This window comes from Antechinus flavipes, chromosome 3 (assembly GCF_016432865.1).
Source record: "Antechinus flavipes isolate AdamAnt ecotype Samford, QLD, Australia chromosome 3, AdamAnt_v2, whole genome shotgun sequence".
In the NCBI taxonomy this organism is placed as follows: domain Eukaryota; kingdom Metazoa; phylum Chordata; class Mammalia; order Dasyuromorphia; family Dasyuridae; genus Antechinus; species Antechinus flavipes.
In genome coordinates, this window is record NC_067400.1 from 406,123,991 (window position 1) to 406,142,484 (window position 18,494).

Sequence of the window (18,494 nt, forward strand, 5' to 3'; positions counted from 1 at the left end):
TTATAAAAAGGCATATAAATGAAAGATAGAGTGCCTTGTATTAGGAACAGAAAGAAGGCCAGTGCTATTTAACATTGGATGAAGTTCTATATATAGCATGTTCATTAAATTTGCAGATACATATAGTCAGGAAGCATAATTAACACACTAGATGATTGAGTCAGGAATCAATAAAGTCTAGACAGGTTAGAATTTTAGGCCAAAAATTGAATAATGTAAAATTCAAGAGGAATCAATGTATAAATCCTTACACTTGGATCTAAGCAACCAACTTCAAACATACATGATAGGAGAAGCATAATTGGACAAGAGTTTTTTTGAAAAAAGATCTGAGTATCTTAGTATACCAAAAGCTTATTATGAATCATTGTTATATAACAGCCATAAACTAATGCTGTTGGACTTCATTGAGAGGCATAATATCTAGGAATAGGGGAGGTTAAAACATCCAAAAGGTGGTGACTAGGAAAGGCCTCAAAATCATGTCATGTGACTATTGATTGACAGAAAATTATATATTTCAATTGTAGAAGAGAAGACTTGGGGGGAGGGAGTAGTGGACTGGTCACTGTAGTTAGAGATTTGAAGAGCAGATACTTTGATATTTCTAACTAGTTTTATTTGTCCCCACAGCCCAAAACTTGAATCAGAGGACATGGACTACAGGGATACAAATTTAGGTTGACCATATTGCTTCCCTACTTAAAAAACTTTAGAAGCTCTATTGTTTCTAGAGTAAAATACAGACCTTTTTTTCCAGTCATTTGAAGCCCTTCCCAATATTGATATTATCTTTGCATTCGTATTAAACATTATTCCCTTTCAAATCATCTAGATTTGATGTCTTTGACATTTCTGGTACATGTCATTTCAGTTTCTTTGCCTAAAATGCTTGAAATGGCCTCTTTCTTCCCCTCTTCCTTTTAGAACTTCTACCATTGGTCAAATCTACACTTTTTACATAAGTTTTTTTCCTTCTGTTTCTTCTAGTTGCTAATGTTTTTGAAATTATCTTGCATTTCCCTTGTTGATATTTTGTATTTATTTATATGTAAATGTTTTCCCTAGCATAATATAAACTCTTTGAGGACAGGGAATATTTTGTTTTGTCTCTCTAGCCTAGGAGCTGGGCCATTGCCAGTTATGTTGATTTATGTCTTGTCAATGGATCCCAATAACTGGAAGAAAGAGTGACACTGGTGACTTTGCACAGTTCTGCCACAATTAAATCCAGTTCACTTGCAAGTCAAGATATAACTTTCATGATGTTCTTCATCTTTGAGAATGAAGAACATGCAACAACAAACAACAGTAATCTTAGGATCTAGCACATTAATTAGCATGTAATAAATGCTTAACAAATGAGTGTTGAATGAATGATTGATTGACAGATAAAAGTTATCTGGGGAAGAAATGTTACATGGACTCATTGTACTGTGGTACTAGTTGAAGTAGGAGGAAACTGTGAGGTCTCACTCAGCAAGTGGTTTAGTATAGACAAAGCATACAAACATTTAGACTAAATGAACCTTAGTTTCCAAGAATCAGTTTGATTTGGACAAAATATTTATTTTTATTCATCTGCCTCTGAATTCCTTAAATTGTAGCATTCTCGTTAGTTTCAAACTTGGGCTAATAACCTAATCCCCATTTTCTCCCTTCTTTGGATATGGCTATTGCTAAGTCATTCTCATAATGGATGGGCTTGAACTTTTGGGTTATGTCTCCTTTGCCCCTTTCTTAGTTTAGCTGTAATGGGGGTTATTAGCCCCCACTATTATCATCTTTCTCTGATAGTAATTTTTTTCAATTAAATGTTTGCCTTGATTTACCCTAACACAAGTGAGACTTCTTCATAGTATACTGCAAAGGTATGGTCTTCCTGACTGGCTTTCCCTGTGAGTCTGTGATTAATCTGTGTCACTGTCAGTGACAAATTAATCTCTGAAAAACTGTGAGTTGTTTATTACTTTTATTGGTATGCTTGTGCCAAAGATCATAAGACCTTGTCGCTTTCCTTTTTGGGATGTGTCAGTCTTCTGAATAGTGTTGTGCTGTGTAATTTTCTTTTTAATACAAACTTTCTTATAGCATAAATACAAGCGGTTTAAAAAATGAACATAATTGGGGATTGTTTTTATAGTTATAATGCTCCCCGTTAGAATACCTGTATTTATAAACTACTCATTTATTTAATAGTTATTCAGGAGAGATTACAGGCCTAGTTCCAACATAAGGATAGACATGTGGCTCTTTGGGGATAGTGCTAATATAAAGAAATATAAACACATTTAGAGAAAATTGGGTTCAAAAAGTAGCAAAAATCTGGAGCAGAGCCTGTGGAATGATTTAACATTTTGTAGACTGCTAGGGCAGCCAGGAAGTAGTATATTAAGTGACCAGAGGCAAATCAGCTAAAAAAGGCTCTAAATCATCAAAAACATTTGTTGGAGGAAAATGTCTGTAAGTAGAAATAGAACCAAGGGAATAATCTCTCTTTTTAAAGAGTAAAAAGAGAAAGACTAAGGTCCCAAGGGATCCTTTGGGTAGTGAACTGCAAATGACAGAATAAATATATGGCTAGTAAGAAGTTGATGGTCAAGATATGTAAGGTGCCTCAAACCTAGTACTTAACTTTCCTGGATGAAATCAAGTTATATAACCCAGATGAATAAAATGAAGAACAGCAAAACCAGATTTCTCAGGTCTGAATTCAGTGAAATATGAAGCAATGGGATCTATTGTAACAGCAATTAGTTCTATTAGAGTATATCGAAATTCAAATGCTATAATGGCTGTAAAGCATTTTTCAAACCTTAAAGTACTATATAAATGCCAGCAATTATTATAATTATCATTACTATGTTGTTTTGTTCTTGTTGTTAGTCTACAATCTCCAGTCTGATGATGACTTCATTTTCTGAGCCTTCTATGTATTCCTACTAAATTCAAGCAATGTTTATAGACAATGTGAAATACTGATAAAAGTTTAACAACGCAGCTTTCTGGGAAAAAACAAACAAATAAGCAAAAAATAGAACTGCCTGTATAGATAATTTTAAATTTAAACTGCATTAATAATGATTTCTTAAAACTAGACAATCAGCAAAAACAATAAATCATGTCCTAATTCATAGAAATCCCTATTTCTGAGGTATAAAAGTTTACACTGAAAATTTAACAAATGGTGCTAATGCTGGTGAGAGAGGGCTCCAACAAATTCCAATTAAATACATCTTTGGTTACTGAAAGAACTGGCAAATATGAAGAGACATCAGAATAAAAACATTTATGGAGCAGTTATTATTTCCAAAGCTTTGTGCTAAGCTTCAGACTACAAAGAAAAAAGGTAAAACATTCGCTTTTTACAAGGAACTCACATTCTAATAGAGGGAGAGAATAGATATAAAAGGTATAGTTACAAGTCATATATTCCTTAGGGTGCTGTAGCAAAGTAGATTGTAATGCATCTTCCTTCATATTTTCCACAGGTAAAACGAATTGTATTTCTGAAGTCAAACCATGTAATGGTGTCAAAAATTTGGGTGTTGAGAACTTTCTTTTCCTCAGTGCTCAGTATCTCTGGCTGCTGGGAAGGAAGGGGTGTCAGGATGTACACAAATAGTTAACAAGCCACATTATCCCTTGGATGAAGGCTGTAAGTTATGATTGAGCCACTGTCAGTTATTCATGAAAGTGTGTGGAGAGAGAAGCATGTCAGGATTAGGAGGATGACATATGTAATTCTAGGCTTCAAAAAACAGAAAAGAAAGGCATCTGAAACCGTATGGCTTAATAAATTTGACTTTGCTGATGTATTTCTTTCATCATGTTATAGAATTTAATTAAGTAGACATCTAGAAAAGGAGGAGATGGTCACAAAAAGCCAGAATGATGCTAGGCTAACCTTATTTGCCTTTTGAGATGAATTACTAATGGAAAGATAAGGGGGATATAATAGATATAGTTTACTTAGATATTTTTATCAAGATATTTGATAAAGTTATCTCATGTTATTATAATACATATATATGTAAAATATGGAGACGTCTGGCTAGACTGCTGGTCTCAAGAGGGAGCCATGACATGAAGGGGCAGGTGATCAACTACTATAAATAAGAATATGGGGCACATCTTCCCTTTTCTATGGTTTCTATTGACAAGGTTTATTTCCACCACGTGTTCACTTGTCCTTACTCCCCCAACACTGCCAGAGAATTAGCCTCTCAAGGTAGTTATAATCTAACCACTATTCATAAATCTACAATAGCAGATATGCATGTTCCAGTGGGAAAATCTTCCATCTCAGAGAAGGGAAATCCTCCTTCTCTGAACTATAGATCACTTTGTGATCACCACCTGTGACCCTTGAAATATGGTCTGCATAATGTAGTGGCCTTAGGTGGTAAATAAGAGCCCTAACCCATCCATTTAATTTTGGATTGGACAGAATGATTTGTATTTTAGATCTTTCTACATTCCTCACACCCCCTGCCTATGTCCACATCTTTTAAACTTCTCTATTATTCTCTAGGGCATAATCATTCTTCTATTCACCTAAGTTTGCAACCATATGGTAATCTTCAGCTTCTCACTCTCTCTCACCCATCTACCCAACTATTTGTTATATCTTGTCATTTCTCTTGATGATAATGTCAAATATGTGTTTCTTTATCTATGTGTGTATAAATGTGTATATGTCACTTTGAAAAATTAGAATCATTCTAGAACTGGAATTATTTTATATTTAGCCATGGTCTTAATGACATGTATATGCCTTTTAAAAAATTTATGAAGTGATACTGCAGACCTATACCACGATATAGGGCATGGACTATGAGATCTTCCTCCTCCCTCCAAATTAAAATACATTGTGCTCTTCCAGCAGTAATTTAGTGCTCAAACTTCTTCTGACCATTGATCCTTTAGTGTGAACTATTTAGCTAAGATTAGAGCTATTTTGTGGCCAATTAATGAAATAAAAAGGTGAAATTAAACCCTTAACTATTTTTAGCACAATACTAACCAATAGAACTAACCAGTCACAAATATTAAAATACAGTATTCATGTCAGTGGGTGACTAGTCGGAAGGCCCTGGATTAAGCAGAGGAACATAACTGGAGTCTTAATAGAGACATTTCAATTACATCTCCCCTCAAAGAGTCTTTGTCTGGAAAAAAACAGAACAGCAGAAATAGACCTGCTATGATCATATTTTGCCTAATTAGTTTGATTCATGCATAGGATTCCAGTAACAAGCATGTGTGTACTTTTTAGCCACTTCTAAGAATTTAGATAACATTGCTATTATGAAACATCTGAGGGGACATTCTGGTAAATGACATGCAAATAGTAATGCTTTCAGAATTTCTAAAATGGTTGCAACCTAATATATAGAACAAATCATTGAAAAATAGCTTTGTGGAAAAGAAAAGATTTCATAAAAACAGAATTGTAAATTGCCCTCTATATATAGAAAGATCTAGTGCTCCAGAGTTATCATTTTCAGAACTCTTTGATTATGATGGGTCTGATCTCATGGCTATGGATATTTCCTGGGAAATCCTATCCAATCTTCTTCATGTCCTCCCACAAATTCACCACTGGGGTTCACTCAACATACTCAGGGCTCTCTCCATGTTCTGTTGAGATTAGACAGAGATCAGTGTACTGCACAGATTGTTTATCAATTATTATTTGAACATGCTACATATTTTTAAAAATAGTCATCTTTTATTTCTCTATTTTAATAAAGTCTTTATAGCTTCTTTCCTGCACAATTATAATTTATAATGTACTGTAACCACTCATATCCACCATGTGCTTCTCCTTTATCTTTTGATTTATTTTCAACATCAATTTTTTTGGATATTGATGATTTATAGTCATACAAAAACATGAGAAGAAAATAGGTATTAAAATATGGGCCTTCATTTTTGGGAGACACTTAGTATCATGAAAACAACTTTGCATTTTCCTCAAAGCATACCAGGCTTATCTTTTGCTTCTGTTCAGTTCTGGGCCTAGTTCTTTGTCTCTTTGTAACATCTTCCAAAGCTATCACATATCTAAATACTATAAATTTTGACCAATGAGGTCTACAAATTATTCATTCAATTATATGTCACAGTCTGGACAATAGGTATTGCTTATCCACTTCTTTTCCCCTGTGTGGATAGTTAGGTCAGACTGTTGTGAGAAATGAAGGTGCTTGTTTGGGATACTGTGCGAAATTCTGGGGTTTGATGCAATCAACACAGTATCATCTACAAATGTGATCATCTGGAGGATCTTACCTTTTTCACTGTAGACTTTGCAAGGATCTCCTTTATGGTGAGCATATCTTATGAATTGCTTGACATTCATTATCATAGAGAGTCAAAGCTTTATCTTTTGTTATACTCTTTAAGGATAATATATATGTATATATAAATTTGACATATATAGAACACACAGGAAACAAAATAACAAAGACAAAATTGTTAGTATAATTCAGTTAAGAATCAGAGAGGGGAATTCATGAATCATGTGGAAACTGAAAAAGATGTCTTTTGAAATCCCTTCAAAATCTTACATTCCATACTTCTTTAGTATCTCAAGATCTATTTCATCATTGTGTGTGTAGTTTCCATTAAAATAAGTGGCAATTTCTTCACATTCTAATAAGTGGACTTGATGAGTTTCTCTGGCAAAAAAAAAAAAAAAAAAACTATTCATAACTTGATGGTTACTCTTCAGTTGATGGATTTCTCTCAGTTTAAGCATGCTAGATGACAAGGAGTCTTTTCTTAGGACCAAGCTTAAAGCCCTTGTAGTTAAAGGCATCAGTCCCAACTTGTACTCTGCTGGCATAAATAACCTTCAAGAATTAAAGGTCACCTCAATGCTTTGATGAAACATTGGTACAGGACTTTAGTTTCAAGATGTACAAACTGATTTGAATAAATTGAGAACTTTCTTTATATTTTACCCTTGCTTCCAGTCTAAACTCAAAGCAGTAAGCAGGTCATTTTTAGCTAACTGAGAGTGTGAGCATATCAAGAATTTCCACTTGGATCAGATCTATGGTTTTCCAGGCAAAGCCTCTGTCCTTAACAATGGTTTCACTTTCTAGAAGGATATAAGGGTAGGAAAGAATTTGTTCCCTTAGTGTGTTGACCTCAAACTCAGTGCACCTTGTTTTTCTGCTGTTAATTACTCAAATACAACATCTAAATATATTATTAGAGGATGTCATTTTAAAAGAGATATCTAACAATGATATTCCTTACACTTTCTAATAAAATAATTCAATAAATATTTTCCCCATTACCAAGCATATAATCTGTTTTTGGTATGTGAGGAGAAAAGTTTTGAATTTCTAAAATATTCCATATTTTCATCCACCATAGCACCAAAAGAGAAACTTAAAAACAATTGAATTATAGGGGCAGCTAAGTGGTGCAGTGGCTAGAGCACCAGTCCTGAAGTCAGGAGGACCTGAGTTCAAATTTGATCTCAGACACTTAGCACTTCCTAGTTGTGGGACCCTGGGCAAGTTGCTTAATCCCAAATGCCAAAATATATATTATATATATATATATATATATATATATATATATATATATATATATATATATATATATATATATATATATATATATATATATATATATATGGTTTCAGACACTTAACTAGGTATGTGACTCTGGACAAAACTTCTTTTTTTCCACTTAAGAGTATTTCTCTTTTTTTCTTTTTCTTTCTTTTTTTCCTTTTTGCAAATGAAGGTGACATAGTAGTACCAAACCTAAAACTATGTTATAAAGCAATGGTCATCAAAACCATTTGGTTCTGGCTAAGAAACAGAGTAGTTGATCAATGAAGTAGGTTGAGTTCACAAGACACAAAAGTTAATGATTATAGTAACCTTATGTTTGATAAACCCAGATTCTAGCTTCTGGGATAACAACTCACTATTTAACAAAAAATATTTCTGGGAAGGAGTATTTTATTTTTTCCTCAATTACATGTAAATATATTTGTTAATATTTATTTTTATAGATTTTGGGTTCCATTTTTTCCCTTCCTCCCTCCTTTCCTTATACTTCAAAACAATAAGCAATCAGTTTCTTTCCTCATCTGAAATATGGGGATAATCATAACATATACCTGACAGGATAGTTGTGAATATCCAATATGATATACGTTAAAGCACTTAGTACTGGGCACTATGTAATTATTGTTCATTATTTTTATCATCTTATTATTAGCAGCTTATCTTCTGTATCAAAGGTACTAAATATATTGAAAAAGTCAAAATTAGATAATACACTTGAATGATATAATAAACTAAGCACAAAAATTCATTTACAATAAATATTTAGGGAAACTTTCTGGTTAAATTCGTCTTTATTAAATATGGCAGCTGATGTCAATTGAATGGCTCTGAACATAGGGCAAGTTGTTACTTTGGAGCTTTATTGAGATTATATTTGGAGTTTGAGTCAATGCCCAGGAATGATGTCAGATAACATATTATACTTGTTAAAGTTCTCTTCAGTTTAAATGTGTGTTTAAAATAGAATAGATAACAATTCCCAGGCTATATAGTTTTATACTACTCTTATTTTTTCTTTATTTTCCTGCCTTTGAAAGAATAAAATGTGTTTATATCTTTTTATAAGCATGCTCCAATGAATTTGTGAACCCTGAGAATATTACATGCTTTGATAATTGAGTTCATATCACAACTCATTCATGCCTGCCTACCCCATATGAATTAATGTGTCCTCCCATAAAATTGCTACAAGGGGTCCATTTCAAAATCTTGTTCCTTTTTTTCTGGAATTGCTCAGATACCAAGGATTTATTTCCATATTTTGAAAGAAGTTTGTGTTTCCATGTACTTGGTGACATATAATTAATTAAAGAAATAGTATTATCACTTTGCCAAGTTACTTTGTGAAATCAGTTTTCTATCTTATATTAGACTTATTTTACCTAAAAATGTGAAATCTTAGGAAGGAATAGTGAACTTAAAATGAGAAATAGTAATAACAGGTTAAATCCCATAAAATTATGAGCAATAGTATGCAACAAAGTTTGAACCCCAAAGGTTCAAACTTTGTTGCATACTATTGCTCATAATTTTCCCCAAAGGGAAAACTTTTCCTATGTGTACTATGAATCAAATAAGCAAAAATTTATTAAGAGTGTATAAAGACAATCACAAGGGAGCATACTATAGAATATAAAAGACTGGTCCCAAAGTCAGGAATGCCTAAGGTCAAGCCCTGCCTCAGACATTTCCTACCTGAGTGATCCTGATCAATTCAATGAATTATTTATCTCAGTTTCCTTATTTGTAAAATGAGAGATAACAATAACACTTATTCCCAGGATTGTTATAAGGATTAAATGAAATAACTATAAAAGAGTAGAACAATGTCTGGCACATAATAAGTGTTATATAAAAATTAGATAGTAATAGTAGTAGTGGTAGTGGTGGTAGTAGTAATAGTAGTAGTAGTAGTAATGATAGCAACAGCAGCAGCAGTAATTATCAACATTTATTAAGGGTCTACAATGATAAGCAAAAAGCAGTATGCAATAAAAAATAGTTATGATTGGCAGAGAACTACTGTACTAATAAAATCACAAATCCAGTCCCTGTCCTTATCCTACAATGACAAAAATAGAAGTCTCTCCTTCTAAGGACTTATCTTTGAAATATCCTTTGAAATATGTTTGAAATAATACTTCAGATTTATGCGTCTATTATGAAGAAATTGTTCAAGCTCAGGACACTACTTAAATGAAAAATAGCTTCTAAGAGACTTTCTCACTTTAAGTCATCTGAGAAGATTAATGCAAAAGCACAAAAGTTCTGAAGCAGAATTGTATTTAGGGGAAAAAATACCCCAAAGAGCTGATAATCATGTCCAATAGAATTTTTTTTCATTGATTTGCTTATAGTCTCTTGAACCTTCTGCCTTTTTTTAAGATGATGAAAATTATATAGGAGAAGTAAGAATCTTAAGGATCTCTAAAAAAATTTCACTGTAGTGAATTTCACTGAATTTCACTGAAATGTGAAGATGTATCTTGGTATTTGTAAAAGTACTTCTTTTCTTTAAATGCATTTCCCATGCTGACAATAATTAATGGCAAATGAGCTGATGCTTTTAGAATTAAAAGACAGACTATGTTAACTATATCCTCTATCTTGATCGGCATATCAATGGGACTTGATAACCTGTGGCTGGGTTTGGGGATTTGGGCATTTTGTGCTCTGAAGGTAAGAGCACTAATTGCTGCATTTTGAGATTAGGGCATATTTTGACCTTTTCTACAAATGACTGACACAACAAATCATTTCAAAATACTTATTATATGACAACTAGGTGGTGGATAGAGTATCTGATTTGGGATTGGGAAAACTTATCTTTATGAATTCAAATATGGTTTTAGATACTGTGTGACCTTGGATATGTCACTTAACCCTAGTTTCCTCATCTGCAAAATGAGAAGAAAATGGAAAATAACTCCAATATCTTTCCCAAGAAAACCAAAATGGGATGATGAAGAATCAGAATCTACTGAAATAACTAAACAACGACACCATCACCACCACATACCAGCATTGCTAGGTGCTATAGATAGAAAGGGTAAAAAAGGAAATAGTTTTTGCCCTCAAACAACTTATACTGTGCTGGGGAAAAGGCAGTGAAGTTAGGTACATATGCAAAGGAAATATATACAAATAATTGGGATTGGGGTACTAACATAGCCAAGGGAATCAAGAGTGCCCTCTTAAGCAGATGGCATTTGAGCTAAACCTAGAAAGGAAATAGAGATAGATACAGGAAAGGAGAGAACATTTTAGGTATGAGAATGAATCTGTGCAAAGGTCTATTGGCAGAATGGATAATGTGAGTTTGGTTGATACATAGAGCACATGAAGACCATTTACACTTAAATTCTTTATAGTACTGTGATAAAAAAGGTATTTCTTTTCCATGCTTATAAATGATCGTGAATGTATAACTTTTTGTATTTAAAGACTAAATTCATATAATTGTAAGAATTTTAACTTGATTTCAGATTTTGGGGGCAAAGGAAATAGAAGTGGAGAAGTAAATACCATCTGCATATAGCTCAACTAAACAAACAGTTGTCATACAAAGGGAAAGTAATAGTTCTAAGTGCTAGGTGCTTGGGATGGGGAGGGATGGAATACAAAGAAGACTAACATTTTACCTCTTTCCTTAAAATTACTACATTCTAATGGGATCTGATTATGTATGTATTGTACAGAAATAAATACAGTGCAAAGTCAAGTGTAAAAAAGGCATGATAGAGAACCCTGGGGAAGAGATGATAATAAGATTGAGGTAGATTCATCTCATCCTATTTCTGTCCCTTTGTATGTTATTTAGATGCAACCTGAAAACTTATTATTGCTAAAAATGGTATATTTATTTTATTAGATTGTAACAATTTATGGAATCTATGATTTGACTTTACCCACTCTAGACTTTATTTTCTAGACTATATAATATTGATTGATATAATATCAATAATATAATTGATAATTATAATACAATATACTTAAAATAGTAAAAACATGCAGATCACTTTTCTTCTTAAAAAAACAAACAAGCAAACAAACCTGAAACTGCTATTTAACCAGCATCTATCACTGCTCCTTTTCTACATTTTTTGAGCCAGTGGATGGAAAGTGCGCGACAAGACTACATGATAAAAATACAAATTATTACAGCTCAGTTGGGAATAGCAATGTCTTTATAAGTCAATAGCTTCATATTTTTAGGAGTACTTTTAGGAGTCATTCAAAAATTGTTTTCCAATTTTTAGTTTTTCTCTTTTAGATTTAAAAATTATATATATATATATATATATATATATATATACATATGTATGTATATATATATATATATATATATACGAAATATTGAATTTAACATTGGATTACAATAATCATTTTGTATGGTGCAAAGTTTAAGCCAGTTTTCTAAAGCCAAAATATATTCTGTGATTACTTGAAGTATTGACAAGGCTTTAATTCCACTTAAAAGAGTATAGGCATATAAATGCTTTGTAAAAATCATAAAAGTTATTGTTATTATTGTTATTGTTACTACTATTATCTCATTAGTCTTCACTTTTTTTTGAGGGAGTTCAGATAAATGTAGTTATGGAATAAGTTGCTATTCCACTATTATTCTTTTATGTTTAACATACTGCAGAATTTGCAAGTGGTCACTATTATTTATTTATTTATTGTAATTGATTTAAAGTAGTCAAAACTCATTTTTCATATTCTCACTGAAAAGCATGCTTTGTACAATTCCAATGGTAGAAAAGATAATGCCTTATTTTAATTTCCACATTTTTATCTTTTCCAGCTTTTTTCCATCTAGTTTGGAAATTATAATCTCTATTAAAATGTTATTCTTAAACTTTTATGGACAGCTGCTATATTCAAATGAATGTGGAAATTATTCAGTCTATTACAATATTCTGGTTTAAGTACAGTCTATTTATTAAGTTCTAAATGATATTTTTAGGTCTATATTTGAAGTATGAAAGTTTGTCACCTATCAGTACATGAAACAGAGTGGATTTTAATGTATGATTCTAGTCACCAGTTCTTATCTTTCTGGGGAGCATTTTTTTTTGCAATTGGCAGTAATATGTTGCATAGTATTCATCACTTCAGTGAATAACATGCATTCTGGGCTCCTAATGGATAACTTTTCAGTAATTTACAATGATAATGTCTAGATTATTGAATTGCTATCATATATTTCCTCAATCTCTACTTACAAATCCAAATGACAGTTATTTGTTGATTCTTTGTTGACATAATGCTGGCTGAATTCACATGGCTGTTGCCTATGGAATGCTTTTTGACAACTCTCTTAAATCTAAGCCACTTCATAGGCTCTGAGCAGAGATAAAACAATTTTGATTACATTTGACAAATCCAATGTTGCATTCCTGCTGTCAGCCTTTATAATTGTTTAATGGAATAAGATCTGTTTTATCCAAGATAATTCTGTAAATTTTAAACCTGTTTATTATGTGCTCTGAGGGTATTTATCCTTTTTTTCTTTTAAAAAATGAAGTATTAATCTATCTATGTTTGCCTTGGCATGATGAGCTCCATGTTTCATTGACATTGTATGGCTATTTTGACATCTTTTGGATTATTGTTATACATATTTCCATGTCAAAAACATATTGATATTGTGTAGGTGTTAATAGCTTTTAATGTGATTTTCCTCAGAAAAGTAAAACAAATCCAAGCATAACAACAATACTAGAGTGTTTTTTGTTCATATGGAAAATTGCTCTCTATTTAAAATATGACACTAATACAGTTATGTCAAGGGCAATTGAAATAAAAAGTAGCACTTTATTGGGTAGCATCTTAAGTCTGCTTTGGTTCTGCCTATCTATAAAGCCATTATCATAACTCCTGGGTGTGACTTTCTAGTAAAAAACATTTATACCAAAACATCATACATTATATTTAATACATGGATGACTTGTGTATCATGAAAATTTATATGGCTCACTGGAAATCATATTAAATAGCTATTTCACCTCATCTGAAAGTTTCCCTCATGATATCAGAATGTCATTTGGTTTTGATAATTACCAAAATGGGGGAAAATAGAGGTCAAATGTCAAAATGAACAAATGAATGATGATAATGTAAAAACCTTAGGACTATCCAGGCAAGATTCAATGAGTATAAAGTTTTCAAGTAGAAAGCTGAGGTTGTTCATGTTAAGAGATCAACTGACATGTTGGAATAAAAGCTTAACAAACAATATGAACTATTGTGTGTATATACATATGCATGTATATATGTATATATAGTCATTTATCACAAATTCTTCAGTTTGGCATTTAAAACCCTTTACAATCTGCCTCCAGGTTGTTCAGACTAATTTCACATTATTTCATTTCACACTTTCTGCAATGTACTCTAAGTGTGCTAGTTGATCTCCTGAAAATGTAGAAATCAACCTTTTGCCTCCATGTTACTATATAAACTGTTCACCATGCCAACCAAGCATTTTCTCTTCACCTGTATTTCTTAGAATTCTTAATTTCAATATATCTTATGTGCCATCACTTCTTAGAAGCTTTTCCTGATTTTCTAAGATGTTAGTATTCTCTTTATCTTGTAATTAGTTGTCCATTTACATACATTATCCCAACAAAATGTAAGTTCCTTGAAGTTAGGAATGGATTTATTTTTATTTTTTGTATTTGAAGCACATAAAATACTGCCTTATATGCATGATGAATATTTAAGGGAATTAGAACTGAGTTGGTTGAAATTGCTATTTAGTGTGTGTCCTTACAATTTCATTTATTCTTCCATTTCTAAGATTCTATAATGTTGTGATTCTAAGAGCTACTACAATTAAGGTGAGATATCACAAAATGAAATCTGATGTACTGATGTATTAAGCTTTAAATATATATGTATATATATTATTGGTTTGTGGTATTATTCTACCCAGAAGAATATATGCTCCTTGAATGCAGATGTGATTTTTCAGTTAGTTTATATCCTCCAGGACCTAGTTTAGTGCCTTTCACAAACATGTGCTCAATAAATTCTCGTTGGATTGCATTGGTTAGGATTGTCTTTGGTTGTTCTAATATTTTAGACCAGCATCTTTCTGGGATAGTGTTAGTGCTGTCCCAAACCAGAGTAAAATAGTATTAGCAGGTTAAGAGATAAAATTAACTCTTGCATTTTTTGCCTTTTTACTCATTTTATCTTTAAGTACCCATTATATATTATGCATCATACTAACTAATAAGGAATGTATATTTAATGAGGAGAATAGCATATGCATATATAAGCATCTACAAAATACATAGGAACGTATAGTTATGTTTTTGGTGAAAGGGGTAATAGCAGTTTATGAGTCTATTAGCTTCCTTTTATCATATATACCCAAACTAGCTAGAATTAAATACATAAGTACTAATAACTGTCATAAATACCTTAAAGACATAAAATGAGTCAAAGAATTATATCCCAATAAAAAGAATAGCTACTTGGTGAAAGGAAGAAAAAATATGTGCCAGGAAAAACTCTTGTAAACTCTTCCTCTTTTGTATGGTTTTTCAGTTTTTATGAGAAGAAAGCTTCTCCGAGGAGACCTGGCTAGTAAGCAGTCTTTAGCAATAATGTGATTTAGTCTGAAAATGGCATTTGTATTCCTATTTAGATACAAAAATTTGATCAAACCTTGAGACACTAGCCAGAGTTCTTCAAATTATATTTTGATTTCCTAATTCACTTTTCCCCTGTGACTGCATGCTATACATTTCATTCATAACATATCATTATGTTGATGATATTATAGTTAATTCCTGATTAATGGGCAACCTACGTATCTTTTGTGTTCTAATCTTTATCCCAGAATTGTTTTTTCTTGTGAATTTTTCCACTTTCTTTCTTGAACAAAGAAAAATAAGGAAATCATGAGTTAGAAGAGGTAACAAACAAGCTCAGGTAAAAAGTTGTCTTTTGAAAAGTTTCTGTATGAATTCTTCATCTTTGGCCCATTTGATATTTGATTTTATAATTTTACTTGGCTAGAAAGTAATACCTTTTCTTAAAATGGTATCCAAATGTGTTCAGATATCTTTTGGAGTGTTATATAATAGAAAGAACATTTTATTTTGAATCAGAGCTCCTGGATTTGAGTATCTGATTTGCTATTTCTTTTGTTGTTGCCTTGGAGAAATCCCCTTTTCCTTCTGTTCTTCTATGCTTGTGCAAAATTAAAAGATTAGAGTAGATTAGAAATTGTCTGCATCTTTTTTGTCTCATAACCCGCTCTGGCAATCTGGTGAACCCTCCTCAGAATAATATTTTAAATGCAAAAAATAAAATATGAAGAATTACAAAGGAAACCAATTGTCTTGAAATAAGTTTTCAAAATAGTAAAAAAATTAATGAACTCTGGGTTAAGGACCAGTGGATTAAATTATTTTCAAGATTCCCTTCCAGTTCTAAATTCTATGAAATTTCACCCTGGGAAAATTCATTTCTTTTTGTTTGTTTGTTTTGATCTACTTTAAAGTAATTTTATTTTAACTGGAGTCTCAAGAAACATAGATAATTTTAAGATAATAGAAATCTTGCAATTAGAGCTTCTCATTTAATGATCTCAAAGCACTTTGTAAATATTCATTCCATACTTGAAGTATGTGCTTTTTTCTGTTCACCTTTTCCTAGAGAACAATTAATTCTAAGATCATACGTTGTGGGTAGTGTGTGTGTGTGTGTGTGTGTGTGTGTGTGTGTGTGTGTATGTGTGTGTATGTTTTAAAGACTTTCTGGTGGCCTGCAAAGATGGAATTATGGGGTCAGTCACCCTAAACACATTTAATAAATTCTTAGCTCCATGTGATATTCTTTAGGAGTGGCCTAAAAACATTTAGAGGAAATTTTTTGGTCATTTTTTCCATTGTGGAATGAGTGCTTGACCTTAATGTGACTATCTGAAGGAACAAAGAAATGCTAGTTCATCTAACTTATTATTGGCAAAAATTTCTAGTGAGAGTGCTGATCATATTAATGGAATTTCTGAAAGAACCTAATCTGTCCAAGGCTCAGCTTTTGATTTTTAACAATATCATCCACAAAAAGTTAGAGAGAGAGAAGAATTTGGATAACTAAAATGGCATGTTCTCTCAATAGAAAAATTTCTCTGGACAGTCTTTAGTGAATAAGCATTGGCTCCATCAACCTGTGTATATATTTTTGAATAAACTTCATTCCACTTTCTTTAACTATGTTCAGTTGAGTAGTTGGCAAGCATGGATTTGAGGTTTCAATTTCTCAAATGTACTTTCCAAATTTCTTCTTAGATTTTACTTTGTTTCTCCTGTGTATTTTATTTGTATTCTCTTGTATTTTATTTGTCATTTATATTTTAAAATAAAGCTTGCCTTTGTCTTTGCTCAGATACTTTAAAAAACAAAATTAATCAGAACATAGAAAATACAGAATTTTTCAGAACGTTTTGGGGAAAGAAAAGACAGCCAGAAACTTATGTATATTTTTAGTCAGGGAAGAGGTTGGAGCTAACCCTTGGGTCTCTCTGATTACACCCTACCACTTTCTCCACTGTTAATTGTGTAGTCCTAGGGCCAATGTCATATTGACTAAAATGTCCATATGTAAAGAAGTAAAATGGAAACAACTATTCTTTGCTCCCATCCAAAGCCTCATACAAATTCCTTGGAGAAGGAATGGCACAGGCTGGTCCAAGGCCAAATGAAGGTTCTCTACTACAAATCACACTAGAAGCTTTCTTTTTTGTTCACATGTAAAATGTACATACTCATTTCTTTATTGATATCCTACACATGCTCTTGTATTAGGGAAAAGATAGATGTTGAATTTATGGTTTCGTTGAAATAGGTATTTACCAGGTAAAGGAATTCCCTTTACTAATGTAGGTTACTACCTAGAATTCCCTGGCTCCCTGGCTTTGAAGCTGACTCTATTCACTATGCCATAGTTTCTCTCTCTCTCTCTTGTATTGCATATAGAATGATACACATCTCTATTTCTAAATTTTAGATCTCTATGTAAATATTCTACTGTCAAATACTCACTAGGTTATATTAACTTTAATTTGGTTCAGTATTTCTTTGACTTTCTTCCATATCTATCTGCAGCTAGATAGCACTGGTCCTGGAATCAAGAAGACTCATTTTCCTGAATTCAAATCTGGTTTCAGATATTTAAGTTGTGTGATCCTGGGCAAGTCACTTAACCCTGATTGCTTCCCGAAAAAATATGTACATGTTCAATTTAACTATGATGTATCTGTGATTTCATTAGTGTGTGGTACAGCGTTGTGGAAACTCTTTCCCCCTTTTTGTCTCCACCTGATGAAGATCTGCAACTTATTTGTAATTCACAATCTGAGAGTTTCCTAGGAACACTGTATGGCTTGTCAGTGGGAACATAATTAAAATGTGTCAGATATAGAACTTGAACTCAGAACTTCCTAATAAATAGCTAATAATAATAGCTAATTGTTAATATTTATATACTGCTCTAATGTTTATATAATGCTTCACTTGATAAATATTATCTTATGTGATTTTCACAATGATCATTGTGAAAAAAGGTATTATTGTTATCTCTGTCTCCAGCTTAGTAAATAGAGACTGAAAAAATTAAGTGATTTGCTTACTTGTTGTCAGGAAGAGTCTGGTAGCATTTGAATCTATGTCATGATTTTAAGACATACTAATTTTAACATATACTCAATGTGCTAAATGAGAGATTCTTAGTCTGGAGTCCACAGCAGATAAATTTCAAGGAATCTATGGATTTGGACAGGAAAAAATATATTTTCATTTTTACAAACTTTCATTGAAATTTAGCATTTCCTTCAATTATGAATGTAGATAACCAACATTTTCTGCA